The sequence below is a fragment of the Mya arenaria genome, chromosome 5, assembly GCF_026914265.1.
Source record: "Mya arenaria isolate MELC-2E11 chromosome 5, ASM2691426v1".
Lineage (NCBI taxonomy): Eukaryota > Metazoa > Mollusca > Bivalvia > Myida > Myidae > Mya > Mya arenaria.
The window spans coordinates 76,007,579-76,025,966 of NC_069126.1; the positions used below are offsets into that span (position 1 = coordinate 76,007,579).

Genomic DNA, 18,388 nt, shown 5'->3' on the forward strand with positions numbered 1-18,388 from the left:
AAGGTTGACTTGAACAGAGCCAGTCGTTGATGACTGCTTGGTAGATTATGGTTGGTTGTAGACAATCTGTGGTTGAACAGAGCCAGTCGTTGATGACTGTTTGCTAGATTAGGGTTGGTTGTAGATAAACGGTGGTTGAACAGAGCCAGTCGTTGATGACTGCTTGCTAGATTAGGGTTGGTTGTAGACAATCTGTGGTTGAACAGAGCCAGTCGTTGATGATTGCTTGGTAAATTAGGGTTGATTGTAGACAATCTGTGGTTGAACAGAGCCAGTCGTTGATGACTGCTTGGTAGATGAGGGTTGGTTGTAGACAAACTGTGGTTGAACAGAGCCAGTCGTTGATGACTAATTGCTAGATAAGGGTTGGTTGTAGACAAACTGTGGTTGAACAGAGCCAGTCGTTGATGACTGCTTGGTAAATAAGGGTTGGTTGTAGACAAACTGTGGTTGACAAGAGCCGGTCGTTGATGACTGCTTGGTAGATAAGGGTTGGTTGTAGACAAACCGTGGTTGAACAGAGCCAGTCGCTGATGACTGATTGCTAGATTAGGGTTGGTTGTAGACAATCTGTGGTTGAACAGAGCCAGTCGTTGATGACTGCTTGGTAGATAAGGGTTGATTGTAGACAAACTGTGGTTGAACAGAGCCAGTCGTTGATGACTGATTGGTAGATTAGGGTTGGCTGTAGACAATCTGTGGTTGAACAGAGCCGGTCGTTGATGACTGCTTGGTAGATTAGGGTTGGTTGTAGACAAACTGTGGTTGAACAGAGCCGGTCGTTGATGACTGTTTGGTAGATAAGGGTTGATTGTAGACAATCTGTGGTTGAACAGAGCCAGTCGTTGATGACTGTTTGGTAGATAAGGGTTGATTGTAGACAAACTGTGGTTGACAAGAGCCAGTCGTTGATGACTGCTTGGTAGAAAAGGGTTGGTTGTAGACAAACTGTGGTTGAACAGAGCCGGTCGTTGATGACTGCTTGGTAGATTAGGGTTGGTTGTAGACAAACTGTGGTTGAACAGAGCCGGTCGTTGATGACTGCTTGGTAGATTAGGGTTGGTTGTAGACAAACTGTGGTTGAACAGAGCCAGTCGTTGATGACTGCTTGGTAGATTAGGGTTGGTTGTAGACAAACTGTGGTTGAACAGAGCCGGTCGTTGATGACTGCTTGGTAGATTAGGGTTGGTTGTAGACAAACTGTGGTTGAACAGAGCCGGTCGTTGATGACTGCTTGGTAGATTAGGGTTGGTTGTAGACAAACTGTGGTTGAACAGAGCCAGTCGTTGATGACTGCTTGGTAGATTAGGGTTGGTTGTAGATAAACTGTGGTTGAACAGAGCCAGTCGTTGATGACTGCTTGTCAGTTTAGGGTTGATTGTAGATAAACTGTGGTTGACAAGAGCCGGTCGTTGATGACTGCTTGGTGGATTAGGGTTGGTTGTAGACAAACTGTGGTTGAACAGAGCCAGTCGTTGATGACTGCTTGGTAGATTAGGGTTGGTTGTAGACAAACTGTGGTTGAACAGAGCCAGTCGTTGATGATTGATTGGCAGATTAGGGTTGGTTGTAGACAAACTGTGGTTGAACAGAGCCAGTCGTTGATGACTGCTTGTCAGTTTAGGGTTGATTGTAGATAAACTGTGGTTGACAAGAGCCGGTCGTTGATGACTGCTTGGCAGATTAGGGTTGGTTGTAGACAAACTGTGGTTGAACAGAGCCAGTCGTTGAAGACTGCTTGGTAGATTAGGGTTGGTTGTAGACAAACTGTGGTTGAACAGAGCCAGTCGTTGATGACTGATTGGCAGATTAGGGTTGATTGTAGATAAACTGTGGTTGACAAGAGCCGGTCGTTGATGACTGCTTGGCAGATTAGGGTTGATTGTAGATAAACTGTGGTTGAACAGAGCCGGTCGTTGATGACTGCTTGGTGGATTAGGGTTGATTGTAGATAAACTGTGGTTGAACAGAGCCAGTCGTTGATGACTGCTTGGCAGATTAGGGTTGATTGTAGATAAACTGTGGTTGACAAGAGCCAGTCGTTGATGACTGCTTGGTGGATTAGGGTTGGTTGTAGATAAACTGTGGTTGAACAGAGCCGGTCGTTGATGACTGCTTGGCAGATTAGGGTTGGTTGTAGACAAACTGTGGTTGAACAGAGCCAGTCGTTGATGACTGATTGGCAGATTAGGGTTGATTGTAGACAAACTGTGGTTGACAAGAGCCAGTCGTTGATGACTGCTTGGTAGATTAGGGTTGGTTGTAGATTATAAGTATCTTCCATGGTCGAGAGTGTAAGATAGGTTCATTCCGACCCGAGCGTAGGGTGTTTTGCGGAAACGAGGTTTACCGAGGCACTCAGTAGGCTTAGGTAGAAAGTTTCTACAAACACTTTATGGCTTGCTAAACACGAATACATTAAACAACAAATGGCCATTATACGTGATAGACAAACCTAGTCAATTTTCGAATTAGAAAAATACGCAAAAACTTCGTGTCGTTATCGATGTGATACATCAGTACTTAAAATTCTTGCGTTGTATCCAATGACATCAATTTTATGCATTTTTAAATAAATTTCTTGCAGTTGTATCGTCTGGTATCCAAACTTTAAAAATACTTAAAAGCCCCATTTTTTTATTCGCAGCATCGTTGCTCTTAATAAGTACATTTTTGTTGTATCGCTATTTTAATTGAATTGAATAGTTCTTGAATTCCTAAAATAATTCAAATATTTCAGTTTATGTCGATTTAGCATTCCATGCATTTTTGTGATAATAACTACACTTGTCTGGCGTGTAGCTTGGGCCAATTTGAGATTATGCAGATCAATGACAGCATATTGACCCCTTCACCCCCTACCTCCCCACCCCCCTCCCCCTTCGACTTGCATTTGAAATTTGCTGGTTTTGGTTTGACAAACTTGACTTTCGAAATGTCAAAATTTCATCACGCAACTGCGTTTTTTTCTACAGTCAGCTACGCGCCTGCAAGTTTTATGCAAGTTATATATTAATTTTAACTTGATTGTTTATTAGGTTAGGTTTATAAAAAGTCAAGTTTATTATTGTCTTATATATATATTAATATGATAATATGGTGTGCTATGTTTTGTATTTCCTCCATTTGAATGTTCAAGTCGATGCAAAATATATATATTCCGACATCTTTGTCTAAGCTTTGTTGTACATATATAGAGGGCTACTTAACATAAATACATTCGTGCATATCAACGTTAAAAAACCCAGTTCGTGACGTCATATTTGTGACGTCATCAACCGAAGAGTGCATGAATGTTGTGATAACCAATTACAAAGACGGGCTTTTCAGAAATATATATAGGTATGCACAAGCCTTACTCATTACCTTTTTTCCATTAAGTTACAAATCTATGTTTTATTACCAGTGATGTAATATATTACTAGTTTACTGCTGCGCATGCAGTAGCATTCATTCTGTAAAAGTTGCCAGCTTTGCGACAGTCAACACATGCATGAACAAACAGAAACCAATACTTGGGCGTATGCAGGATTTAACGTTAGGGTGGGGTCGAAACCAAGAGGCGTAAGATTATGACTAGCGCCCCTCTCTCCAAACCGAAATTCACTCGCTCGCTCACTCACTCACTCACTCACTCACTCACTCACTCACTCACTCACTCACTGGATTTTGTTTGGTTTTAACTGTTAGCGGAGGTCGGGGGGGGGCTCACCTTATTTTTTGCCCATATTTAGTCGAAAGAGTGCATTTTATGGGTACTGAAGTACCGTATTTTCTGCTATACAGTATTGAAATAAAAACGATATCTTGGATGCCACCCCTTGGATCCGCTAGTGATCTATTCAGGTTTTCTGCTGAACATGTGAGGTACATATAAAATTGTTCACATTGAAAATATGGTTTACTGTCTCTTCCTCATGATGTCTTTTATCTGGTAGTTGAATGTCTGTATTTTCTTAATTTTAAATAGTGAAAGGGAATTAATACGGAAGATACAGTCTTGAAGTACAAAGAAGAGTTAGCGATCCTATTGAGTATCGAACTAAAAATACCCAGTATACATGAAAGGAATGCAGGAAAACCGAAAAAAAACCGTATGCGCTGTCATTCGGAACTCCTCGGCTATTTTATCGGAAACAATTTCGAAAAAAATGCCGAAGAGCTCCGAATGGAGCGCTGTAAAACTGTGTACGACTATGACATGTCCCTGAATATCGTAGACAATCCCTTACGCAAGACTGGGGGCTGGAGAGTTTTTAAACTGTAGCATTTTATTCTGAATAATACATGCATTTGATAGTAAAATATAACATAAAAATCTTAAAAGATTTAAAATACGTAACACGTCATAACACTCCGCTCGTGCCAACGTAAAAACACGAATTTAACGTGATAGATGTCATGTTTTCAGAAAGGGTTGAGGGTTTAATGTGAAGTTTATCAATCACTATATACAACGAACAAGCAGCAAGAAGCTTTACGCATGAAACTTGATATGGCGTCTTTCTCAGTGAGCCGTTTAGAAATAGAGGAAGTAGAATGCACATTGATTTCTGTACACAACTTTGAGCCACGGTTTATTTGCTCTAAACCTGTTTAAAATAATCATGTTAATGTTCTGTTTTGGTTTTCGTCGGAAGTTGGAAATACCGTGTCACAGTTTGAAGTATGGGCCGTCGTAATATAAGGTATGTTTAACTCATTTTCTGTTTTGTTTTAATCAAATACTGATGTTTTATGTTCTGTCGGTCGGTTCTCGTCTGAAGTTGAAAATACGATGCCATTGTTTCTACTGTATCGTAGTATTCGGTATATTTAACTCATTTACTGCTTTGTTTTAATCTATTCTTATGCAGGAACTGTGCTTTACGGTAGCCATTTTTTAAGTAGAAACTAGAGTTTGTGCTCAAAACATAAACAGTATGGTAATTGTGTTTACTGGTATTGCAAAACGAACGTTAAAGGGGCATTTTCACGTATGATAAAACTTTTTATTTATATGAGTGATATAATATGTGATTAATCTTACATTGATGCACAACTAAGCTGACTCTAAAACAGTTTTTTTATAGATGTCAAAACTGTCAATCTGTGAGACTTCCTTTATAGGTTATGATACACTGGGGTGTCGAGGATGTCTGTGAGAGTGCAGCTTCGATACACAGTATACCTAAACAAGGCTTGAAATGTCATCACAAATACAATTTATATAACGAAATGATCCTCCACATAGCCAGAAAATTAGCAGTGTTCATGAATATTTTGTTTAAAAATTATTTCCCGCAGTTTTTCACACACCCCGACACAACAAGAGTTGAGAGAATGGCGAAACTACTCGCATATAACCTCCTCCTCCTCCTTCCCCTCCTCCTCTTCCTCCCCTCCCCCTTCTCCTCCTTTTCCGCCAGTCCTCCTCCTCCCCCTTCGCCCCTCCCCTCTCCGCCTCTCCGCCTTCCGCCTTCTCTCCTCCCCCCCTCCACCTCTCCGCCTCCTCTCCTCCTCCGCCTCTCCTCCTCCTCCTCCTCCACCTCCCTTCATCCTCTTCATCTCCTCCTCCTCCACCTCTCCTCCTCCTCCTCCACCTCCCTTCATCCTCCTCCTCTCCTCCTCATCCTCCACCTCCCTTCATCCTCCTCCTCCTCCCTTCATCCTCCTCCTCTCCTCCTCCTCCTCCTGTTTATCCTCTCCTCCTCCTGATATTCTTCTCAAATAAGGAAAGTAATCAATAAACTTGATAGTTACATTCATGCAAATACCTTTCTCCAAAGGAAGCAATCCCCATAAAGCCACAATTCTGTTTAATCCTTTCGATTAAGTAGTCTTGAAGAGTTTTCCATATAAACTAGGGATGCAAACGAATATTCGAATATTCGATCGAACGTTTGGTATTCGAATGTCAAGAAAGGTATTCGAATATTCGATGTTTTTGTTGAATTAATAAACTTTTTGCCTACAACTGTCTTCATCTGTTTTGTTTTTACAACGATGGACCCCTAATGCCATAGGTGTGAACTTGGTGACACTATACACGCGTCATATCGGATATATCGCCGGGAACTGTAAACAGTCCCCGTAATTTTGCATTTACTGGCTGTTAGACAAGTGAAATAAAACACATTACAATTATTTTGGGTACATTTAAATGACCATGCCAATTAGGGTTTAAGAGATCGGCCTTTATACCAATGTGTTGTCTTCACTGCTAATCAAGCTTGGCGATATTGCTCAAATCGCCTTGATGATATGAAGGACATGTGCTAGTTATGTGTTATTAAACTGTTTCCATGTTTTCAATATAACGCTCTTGCGTACAGAAATTAACTGTATGGTTTAACGTTTAAGGATATATGTCCTGTATTGTTGTACAATACCTAAGGCAAGAGCGACGTTTAGTCATGAGGTCGTTTTCTATAAATATATTTCGTAAACATCAATCCCAGAACGAGGCTGCAAGTCCCACGTTGGCGCATATCGTTATTTAACCGAGAAAAACGCAATTCCCTGATCTTATTTTGCATTGTTTACAAAAATGAACGCAGAGGAATGGGTACAATTCGATTTTGTTTTTTGTTAAAGATATATCGCTTTTTCTTGGGATATATTTTGAAAATGGGGAAATTCAGAGGCTAATTTGTGGAACTATAAGGGTCCGTCGCGTGTACCGAATACGACCAGGAAGGGTAACAGGGCCCCCGCTATTACGTTAGTGAATAATATTAGTTTACTACAATTTTTAAAGGTTCATTTTGGTATTCGAATATTCGATCAAAAGAATTACCAAATATTCGAATATCACTTTTGCCATTCGTTTGCATCCCTAATATAAACATATTACATGTACTTAGTTGTGGAAAGACTTTTCAAATAATCAAATGCTTTTTTAGCCATCTTCGTTAAACTTTCAGCAAAGTATGCTGGTAGCATACTTGCTTATGGCTATAATGAACATGAATAATATTTTGAAATATTATGTTTTGGGCTTTCAAAAGTTGTAGGCCATTAAGAATCAGGACCATGTGATGCTGTATGTACCTATTATAAGAATGAACTATTATTAGGTGAGCTTATTTTTTCCAATGATGACAGCCTCTGACAGTTAACGGCTTTGAACCAATCCGAAAATAAATCGAACATAATTGCACTGATGTCTTTTCATTCTTTACAAGTGTACGGATCATTTATCGGTGAATGGTTAGCTGGCCACCCATGTGTAAAACGCGCATCCATAATAATAAAGTCGAACGCCATTGGCTCGAACTCCTAGGGACCGGCGAAACAACCTCGAGCCTCGAGGAATTCGAGCCAAGTTGGAATGCTTACCTTGAGTATAAAGAAATGGGTCTTTTTACATCCAGTTCGAGCCAACGAGGAAATCGAGCCAAGCGAATTCGAGCCAACGGGGTTCGACTGTATAACAAATTAGTTTGTTTGTGTTCACAGATTGCAAAATATGTCATTTACGTCCGATTTCTTATGAAATAAAGAGCAAATATACACAATGTTATAAATTAATGTTTTATGGACTTTCTTTCATTTATTTAACATAGTGGTCAGCAAATAAATACCTTTTCAGATGAAACCAAAATTGTATGGGTTCACCAGGCACCAAACTTTCACATAAAAGTGACTCGCCAATGTTTTTGGACCAAAAATTCGTTTTTCCGGTAATGCATCTGAAAACACTTATTCTATCATTATTTTACACGTCTATGATTTCGAAATTCCAGAAATCTACAGCATAAAAGTATATTGTTTTAGGTTGAGTTCGAACCCACACCGATAAAGTCAAGACAAAAACAGCCTGCCAATCCACATAGGGTTCCAGCTATTGGTATGTTTTGTTTTTAACACTCCTTATGATTTGCCACACTTTATTTCGTAATAAAAAAAGTCCATTTAACGAACCATGAGCGAGTCACTTTAATGTTAATGGGTCGGTATCAGTATGGGTCGGATTTCCTTTATAGGTAGTTTCCAAATACATAAAATATTAAGGAGTGGTAAATGCAATGCGGCTTTATTATGCTGCAGCTGTATATAATGCAATTGAATATAATGTTAATGCAAAATCAATGAATTAGCACTGTGCTTGAAGTAGTTGAATAACATGACTTTTGTCTCATTTGAAATGCTAAGTTCTGCTTCGAACAGCCACAGATACAATAACGATATATATATATATATATATATATATATACAGTCTGAAACTACAAAGAGCAGATATACGACCCTTAGCGATTTTGTTTATCAATTGAAGTCATGAAGTTTTAAAGATTTCGTATTGAAATACTGCGCTTGTGATAATCTATTTATAGCATACGCGTTAGAGCATGCATATATTTCAACGGTATTCATTTATGTAAAAGTTATTACATTAGTTATATTTATATTTGCTTAGACGACATGATAAGATGTTTACCTTGTTTCCTGTTTAATATGGCCATCACGTATTATTCTGTTTTTAACATGTGTAATATAATATTGCTCTATTTGTCGCGAAGATCGCGATTTTTTTGGATATACTAAGTATTTGTATTACTCCGGTGAATATTATTCATATGTTTGATGGTATACTGTTTAATTTCTCCGGTACCATTGTAACCATTACGGAGTATATGTATATTTTTTATTCTCCGGAATAACATGATTTCCACGTTATTTTCTGAACAGTTTACCGCGCACGATTTCTTGTTATTCACGAGCTAAATTTGGCGGGAAATTGTACTATATAAAGGCAGGCTTATTTTCTTGATTAGAGTTTTTGCATTACAATATTTGTGCCATCTTGATTTGGATTTTTGAACTTATTACCTTTGGAAACAGTGATGTGGATTAAAAGTGAACAAATTCTTTATGTGTTATTCAATATGTGTTTTATTAGTGAGATGAACAAACGAGAGAGAGAAAAATAATTCTTCAGTGTGGCTAAACGAACACAAATTATGAAACAACAAAATCGTCGCCACATTGAAATTGGTGCCGGAACCCGGGACTTTTGTGTTTGAAAACGGATACAGAACTGAATGAAGCGGCATGGAACTTGTAAGTAACAAATGTTCATACGTGAAAATTGTCTTTGTGAATAAACTGTAATGCATCTCTTTTGACCGACATCTGTCAAGATTCTATAATACAAAGTGCAAAGTTTTCTCACATAAATAGTGTTAATGATGGCGCAAATAAATTTACAATACATTAAAGGAGTTCGTACGCGGTACTTGAATACATTAAATAAAGAAGTACAAACTGGTTTAGAGTTGTTGGAAGTTAAAAGTGATTTATCTATACAAGAATGTAAACAAGTTCGAAAAAAAGTAAATGAAAGCAAATTGAAAATTAATGCTTACATTGAAAAATTGAGCAGCCAGTCTGAAAAACTAGCGCAAGCTATAGGTGATTCTGACGAGGAATTTACAAAAGGGATTCTAGATGAAGATTGTGTGTTAACCGAAAGGGCTCTGTCAGTGTTATATAAACTTCAATTGTGTGATGAAGACTTAGTGCTTGAAATAGAAAGTAACACTAAAGCAAATGTTTCAACTGTTCATGAGTCTGATGAAAGTGTAATCCAAAAGGTGTGTGATATGCAGTTGAAACTACAGCACGAGTTTTTTGCAAAGCAACATGAAAAAAGTGAAATGCAGATGAAGATGCATCAAGAGTTCATAGAAAGTCAAAAGGTTCATTCAAAGGAAACTGTGAAATTACCAAAGATTGATTTAATATCGTTCAATGGAAATCGCTTACAGTGGATAGAGTTCTGGGACTCGTTTGAAAGCGCTGTTCATGAAAATGAGAGGTTGTCGCCTGTAGACAAATTTAATTACTTGAAAGGTAAGCTTACAGGCGACGCTCGAAGTGCAATAGCTGGACTGACTTTATCGAATGAAAATTATGGTGTTGCCATAAAAATCTTACACGAACGATTCGGAGATAAACAGGAAATCATTGATCTACATTATAAAAAGTTGATGAGTCTTGAGCCAGCCAAAAATACAAAAGAAAGTCTACGCTATTTGTTGGATACTGTTGAACGCCACCTCCGCAGTCTAGAGGTACTAAAAGAGAATTTAGATCAGCATGTGTTTGTGTCAATGATCCGTAATAAGTTGCCAAGTGAAGTTCTATTGCAACTAGAAATATTAAAAGGTTTAGAGAATAAATGGACGGTTATGAAATTACGCGATTTGCTTCGGCAATACATAGTGTCAAAAGAAAAGGCAGAAAAGAACAAACCGTACGAAACTGCGTCACAACGTGATGACAAGACACAACGGTACCAATCTCAGAGAGTGTCAACTAATTTCAAACGTCCAACATATCAGACTACACAAAAGCTAGCTTCTAGAGCACTTGTTGCAAGTGAAAAGAAAGGGAGCCAAACACAGTCAACGAAAAAGTGTAGATTTTGTGAAAAATCACATTGGAGCGACATGTGTAATAAATACAAAACGACCGAAGAAAGAAAACGGCAACTGAAAGGCAGTTGTTACAAATGTCTAAAAGATGGTCACCTAGCAAATGAGTGTAAAAGTTCAAAAGAATGTGTGTATTGTGGGAAAGTCGATGTACATCACAGAAGTTTGTGTGAGAAAAAGTTTCCAAAATATGCATCAAAAGAAAATGTGCATCTTTCCGAAGAAGTTGATCAAACCAATCATGCAATTGGTGAAGAAGCCGGTCTACTTTCGCACGACGAAAAGGTGTTAATGCAGACTGCATTAGTAGAAGCATGTGGAGAAGATTGTAGTAAAAATGAAAAGGTGCGATTGATTCTAGACTCCGGATCTCACAGAACCTATATCACAAGATCATTAGCAGACCGTCTAGGGCTTAAAGAAAGAAAGGAAGAAGAAATACGACTGGTGACATTTGGTAGTGAAAAGTCAAAGGTCATAAAAACACATTCAACAACCTTGAAAGTAAAACTGAAATCTGGGATGCTTATGACGATGAGTGCAAATATTGTACAGAATATTAGTGGAGCGATACAACGTAACCCAGTAAATAAGACCCAACTAGAGAATTTAGCTGAACTGACTCGAAATCTCAATTTAGCCGATACAATTCCAACTGAAACTGAAACAAATTCACTTGAACTTTTAATTGGAAACGATTATTATCTTGACATAATTGAAGCTGAAAAAATCAAAGTAGGCCAAGGGTTATATTTACTCGCATCAAAACTTGGATGGATATTGTCCGGAAGAACAACATCGGCTACAGAAGAAAATCAGATCAAGGTTCAAGAAAACAAAAGTGATATGAACTTGTTAATATTGACTTATGGAAATACTCTTACAGAATGCAATATATTTACAGAAGTTGATTCCGTATTGTCAGTGAAGCCGGACCTTGAAGACTTCTGGAACATCGAATCAATAGGTATAACTGACACAACAAAGGATTCCAAGGACGAAATGATTATGCAAAGATTCAAAGAAACACTGAAGCGCGAAAATGGAAGGTACCAGGTGACATGGCCTTGGAAGGATGATATTTCCGATCTCCCAGAAAATTATGGATTAGCAATAGGAAGACTCAAATCCTTGGCAAATAAAATTCACAAACAACCGGAATTGATGAAACGATACAATGAAGTGATCCAAGATCAGTTAAAACAGGATGTGATTGAAAGAGTTGATAGAAATAAATCCGATGGTGTAAAGCATTACATTCCGCATCATGTGGTGATCAAATCTCAAAATGAAACAACAAAGTTACGGATTGTTTATGATGCATCGGCTAAAGTGAAAAAGGAAAACAAAAGTCTCAACGAATGTTTGTATAGAGGCCCGGTACTCCTTCGCAATTTGTGTGGAATACTATTGAGGTTCAGAATACCAAAAATCGGGATTGTTTCAGACATAGAAAAGGCCTTTCTTCAAGTCGAATTACAACCTTCTGAACGTGATGTCACACGTTTTTTGTGGTTTAAGAATTACGAAGATCCACAATTAGAGCAGCGAAATATTGAAGAATTCCGTTTCAGACGAGTTCCATTTGGTGTCATATCGAGTCCTTTTCTTCTAGGTGCTACCATTGAGCATCATTTAGATACATATGGATCAGCGTTGGCAAACCAATTGAAAGAGGACATATACATGGACAACATTATAACCGGAACTGATACTAAAGAAGAAGCTGTGTGTTTATACAAAAGTGCAAAGTCAATGTTTGGTGATGCCAAGATGAACCTACGAGAATGGAAGACCAATAGTGATGAAGTTAATGAAACGTTTGCATATGAAGATCTGGAAAAGAATGAAAATGTCAAGGTTTTAGGCCATACATGGAATACAAGAAATGACACAGTGGCAATTCAAAAACCAAAATGCATTGTGAATGATCGTGAAATAACAAAGAGAAATGTTTTGAAACAGTTAGCTTCTGTTTTTGATCCTTTAGGTCTGTTTTCACCTGTATTACTGAAGGGTAAAGTTTTGATTCAGAAGGTCTGGAGTAAACATTTGGATTGGGACGAATCATTTGATAACGAAGACGCTAGTAAATGGATTGAAATAAAGAAAGAATTGATTCAGCTTGACAAGATCGAGTTTCACAGATGTGTGTCTATTTCAGGTTTAAAACAGGACAGAAAATATAGTTTGGTGTGCTTTTGTGACGCTTCATCGAAAGGATATGCTACGTGTATTTATTTATTACAACACAGCAACAATGATGTGAAATCAGATTTAATATTCAGTAAATGTCGACTTGCTCCAACAAAGGAATTATCTATCCCAAGACTTGAATTTCTGGCAGTACTTATTGGTGTACGATGTATTCAATTTGTAGAAACAGAGCTCAAATTGCCAATGAATACTGTAATTCTGATGACGGATTCACAATGTGTATTGCAATGGTTGTGTTCTAAAAAGGTGTTACCGATATTTATTGAAAACAGAGTAAAAGAAATCAGGCGCCACGAGAATGTCGCATTTCGTTATGTGAATACGAAAGAAAATCCAGCGGATCTTGCGAGTAGAGGATGCACAACTTCACATTTATGTGAAAACAAACTATGGTGGCATGGACCAGTGTGGTTACTACTACCGTACGACAAATGGCCTGAGTATACAGATATGTCAGCCAAAGCAGAAACCGTTGCGTTTGACATAAAAGTGCGTGATTGTGATATGTTGTGTAATCAGTGTGATACAGGCGATGAAAGAGTTCTTGAAGCACTAGTTACAAACAGCAATTCGCCATTTGAAATTAACGAATACGAATATTCATCAGTTTTGAAATTAATCAGGGTCACAGCGTGGTGTCTAAGATTTGTTACAAATGTGCGAAGAAAACAAAGAGTCACTTATTGTCTAAGTACTGAAGAACTTCATAACGCAGAATTGTTGTGGTTAAAATATGTGCAACGAAAACATTATACTGAAGTGTTACATTCTATTTGTGATAAACGACCGAACAATTTTGCCAAACAATTGGATTTGTTTATTGATGAAAGTGGCTTATTGCGATGCGGTGGACGATTAGAAAACGCCAATTTCAGTGAAGCCACTCGAATGCCGATACTTTTACCTCCAAACGAGCGACTTACACATCTGTTGATAGAAAAAATACATAAAAAACTGTTTCATAGTGGAGTATCACAAACTTTAAGTGAAATACGTCAACAATTCTGGATACCTCGAGGTAGAGCTACAGTGAGCAAAATACTTAAAGGCTGTGTAGTGTGCCGAAAATCTGAAGGTGGTCCATACAAAACACCACTCATGGCGTCTCTACCACGTACACGTGTTTCCGAATCAACGCCATTTGCCAGAGTGGGGATTGATTACTTTGGGCCACTCCACATCAAGGACAATAAGGACATACAGAAAATCTGGGTATGTTTGTTTACTTGCCTTGTTACACGTGCCATACATCTTGAGCTTGTTCAAGATATGACAGCAAATTCATTCTTGATGTGTTTTAGAAGATTTGTTGCCATCCGTGGTACGCCTGTTGAAGTGATAAGTGATAATTCCAAACAGTTTAAAGCATCAAACGATACTATGAAGCTTATTTGGGGAAAACTAATTCAAAACAAAGACATCGTTGATTATGCCTCCAATAACAACATTAGATGGACATTTATCGTAGAAATGGCCCCTTGGATGGGTGGTTTCTATGAGCGATTAGTGGGTCTAGCCAAACGTGCTTTAAGAAAGACAATAGGTAGGAAATTGCTTTCTGTAGATCAAATGAGAACATTTCTAAAAGAATGTGAAGCTGTCATAAATTCACGACCATTAGTGTATGTTGGAGACGATTTGAAATCATCTATTCCGATCACACCAAGGCATTTTTTGTGTCTGAACCCATATACAGGCATACCGGACATTGACAGTGATGATAATGATCCAGAATATAAACCATATGAAAGCAACGCTGATAAATTGTTAAAATTATGGAAAAAGGGACAGCGTTTGATAAACATGTTTTGGAAAATGTGGCGTAATGAATATTTGTTAAGCTTAAGAGAAAGGACTCAAAACAAGTTAAAATCACGAAGAGTTCAATCAAACGTGTGTCCAAGTGTCGGTAGCGTGGTACTTATAAAGGATGACTTACCACGTGGACAATGGAAAATGGGCAAAATAACAAAATTGCAAATTAGCAATGATGGCCAAGTTCGATCAGTGGAACTGATAATGTCCTCTGGACGACTATTAAGGCGCCCTTTAAATCTGTTATATCCAGTAGAGGTGTCTTAGCAGTTATCGCTGAAAAAGTGCTAATATATTCATTTATCATAGGACATTAAGTAATATGAATGTACTTGTTCTTAGGGGAGGATCGCATATTAGCGAACATTAAATTATAGTGTGCCTTTAAAAACTGACCCGGAGAAATCATTAAATAGTTATCCTCGTGCTTTACATGACCAGAGTATACACAGCGGTTTTTTAAAGTCCGGAGTAACTATAACACAGGTCAATAATCGTTTTGCACGTGCTTTTCCGGAGTAAATCTACTGTCTATTTAGTGCACGGGATAATCGGGTATATGTAAAGTCTGCAGTATATATTTAGCAAATTTGAGTAATGTTGTGGTCATTTAAACCGTACTGTTAAAAGTGGCACTATAAGGAATGAATTCGTGTGGCAATTGCGGCAAGACGTACAAATACAGCAGGAACTTGAAAAGACACATAATGGAACGACATCTACCTGTTCGTCATTGGAAATGTGTTGTGGAAAACTGTTCTTCCAAATGAATTCGTCGTGGATATTTGCTTGAACATCTCATACAGTGCCATCAATACACGCGTGATGATGCACGGACGGCAACGTTGTATGCGAAACGTGAAAACGAAAGGCCAGTGCAGAGCGTGTATGAGGATATATCTTCAGATGAGGATATTCTGGACATTCTCCAGCAGCAGTCATCAACAATCGACGTTGAAATGGCGTGTGACGTCATTGAACATTTTGACATTGGACAATTAGCGGCGTCTAGTGCAGCAGAAGTAAGTGATGATAGTGATGCTGATGTTATTGCTAACGATAACGATGCTGTCGATGCTGTTATTGCTAGCACTACTGAAGGTGCTGTTGTCGTTGCAAACGATGATGATACAACCAACAATGCTGAAGTGCCTGATGTCGTTGCTTCGGTTGTCAACAATGATGCTGCTGATAGCATAGCTGATGATGATTCGGTTGCTGAAAGTGCTGGTGATGATGTCGCTAGCAATGCTGACGTCGCGGATGGTATTGCTGTTATGATGCCATGTTCTGTGCTTAGTGATTCTGTGGGAGTATCGACTACAGACTACGACCCATGTGAGAGCGAAAGTGAAATTTGTGAAATGTCAGTGTTCTCCTCGTCAAGTATGTACTTTAGTGACAGTAATAATGAAAATGATTGGTCCACCGAAAGTGATAGCGCCGTAGTGGATGAAACTATAGATGTCATCGAAGTTCTTGACTCCGACGAAGAACAGCAGCTGGAAGAACGTTCACTGCGGACGGAAGTAGAAGTATTATGCAGAACGGGCTTCCGTTTTAACACATACAGAGACAATGAACTTGTCTATTCACATGTCAGATATGAGGATGATTATTATGTGTATGTCATGAAAAATTAAAATTTGTGTAAACTGAACATACACGGACATTTGAGCAGAACTGATATTTCTTATCTGATGTGTGTTATTGATAAAATTTAAATATTAAAAACATGTAGTATAACTACATGTATTGGTTATGTTTTGAAATGTTTAATATATTGTTCTGTGGGGAATGTCGCGAAGATCGCGATTTTTTTGGATATACTAAGTATTTGTATTACTCCGGTGAATATTATTCATATGTTTGATGGTATACTGTTTAATTTCTCCGGTACCATTGTAACCATTACGGAGTATATGTATATTTTTTATTCTCCGGAATAACATGATTTCCACGTTATTTTCTGAACAGTTTACCGCGCACGATTTCTTGTTATTCACGAGCTAAATTTGGCGGGAAATTGTACTATATAAAGGCAGGCTTATTTTCTTGATTAGAGTTTTTGCATTACAATATTTGTGCCATCTTGATTTGGATTTTTGAACTTATTACCTTTGGAAACAGTGATGTGGATTAAAAGTGAACAAATTCTTTATGTGTTATTCAATATGTGTTTTATTAGTGAGATGAATAAACGAGAGAGAGAAAAATAATTCTTCAGTGTGGCTAAACGAACACAAATTATGAAACAACAAAATCGTCGCCACACTATTCGCATATTTATGTAAATCAACGAGTACAGGCTTTTGTAAGAGGACGAATTTTATGCGTTTTTCTTATGCGCGATGTTCTCTACTGTGTAAGCATTCAGTTTTATGTAGTTGGTACACGAGCATTTTCAGATACCTCGATTCACATGGAATAAAGTACCGTGGTTGTCGACGATGGTGCAAAACTCGTTCTGACCCTCATGCCTTTTACAGACTCCTACACTCAGACAATAGCTTTGTTATTACACAACGGGCAATATAAAATATTTAAAACTAATCGCAGATTAATATCAAAATTTGTATTAAACAAGGACACCACTGTATTGTATTAATTAAAGATGTATAGATACTAGTTTTTTTTTTTTTTTGGGGGGGGGGCCGGATGTCTAATTAAGCTGAAGTTGAAGTTGAATTGGCAAAATAATATTCTAGCAATATTCTAGCAATTATACGCTTATTTATCATTTTGAATTCATGGTGAAGATATTTGAATACAGCAGTACATTTCCCAAGTTAATCTAACGTGGAAAGCGTGGTATATCATGCGAAAACATTTTAAAAGGCTTTCGGTCCTTATTGCGTTAAATAGTAGATAAAGCTAATGACAAATTATGACGTCATCTCACCAAAATTTAAAAAATAGTAAATTTTTGGATCTGCTTTTCTGGGTCGGAAAATAATCAATCCAAATATTTGACCACGCTGGTAATTGTTTTCTTGCATACCGGACGTGTGTTTCCAGCCATGTGACCTGTGCTGGTAAAAAACCCGTCTCAACACCCCCCCCCCCCATGTAAGACGAGTCACGCGCTGTAACGACGCATAACAGCATCGCCGCATCAACGAAATCGTCCACGTTTATGCGGTGATTTTCAACGCATAAACAGGCTTTCTTTTGTGGCAAAAGGCACGTTTTCGCCACATAAAAAATACATACTAGTACAACAGTGTTTGATGAAGTTTCATCAAGATCGGATTTAGTTTTTTGTGTCCACTTAACCAAGCTTTGAACTAGACTTTTAGAGCCGTAAGTCTGACAAAGATTTAGTAAGATCGTTTTTAATGTGAACCAAACCAATCGATCTTTCTGCGAAAACGTTTGAAATGACGTTTGGCCGACGCGGGAATATATGTTACGACAACGCACAACAGCGTCATTTGGGACAATCAGAAAATGGAATCGTCGTATGACGTAACATATTATATTCTCGCCTTTTTGTCAGCCTGACGGGCAAGTACGCACTTTCAACGTCATTTCAAATGTTTCTTGAAAAGTCAATTGTTAACAACGGACAAACAACAGAAATCCAACAATCTTCACAACTTCATATGTGTAAGAATTATTTCCTTGCCAAGAACCACTGGTAATTGTGCGATGTATTCACGTCTAGGTCATCAGCGTATATCTCTGGCTACCAGGGCAACGAAAGGAAAACTTTTAAAGATTATATTGTTTCCAAAAAAGTAAACACAACATAAGTTTTGGGCACTTGAACAAGATGACTCAGATGACTGATATGGGGTCATCATGGACGCCTTTCTTTCATTTATTGTGTATTTATGAACACTCCAAGGGGAGTAATAATTTAATTTTCAACTTTCAATTTTGCTCAACTTTAAAATATTACCTTAATTTTGACCAATTTGCATGCCTACTTTCCC

At 38.0% G+C, this 18,388-nt stretch overlaps 1 protein-coding gene across 2 annotated transcripts in view; it reads left to right on the forward strand.

Annotated features, from left to right (window-relative positions):
• Positions 1-4,426: 4,426 nt before the first annotated feature.
• Positions 4,427-18,388, forward strand: part of LOC128234461 (uncharacterized) — a 41,091-nt gene continuing 27,129 nt past the window's right edge. The window contains exons 1-2 of one of the 2 annotated variants that reach the window (XM_052948712.1): positions 4,428-4,688; positions 7,759-7,831. The gene's annotated coding sequence lies outside the window, so the exon portion shown is untranslated. Of the gene's footprint in view, positions 4,689-7,758; positions 7,832-18,388 lie in introns of both variants that reach the window. The other variant, XM_052948713.1, reaches the window with a different exon arrangement.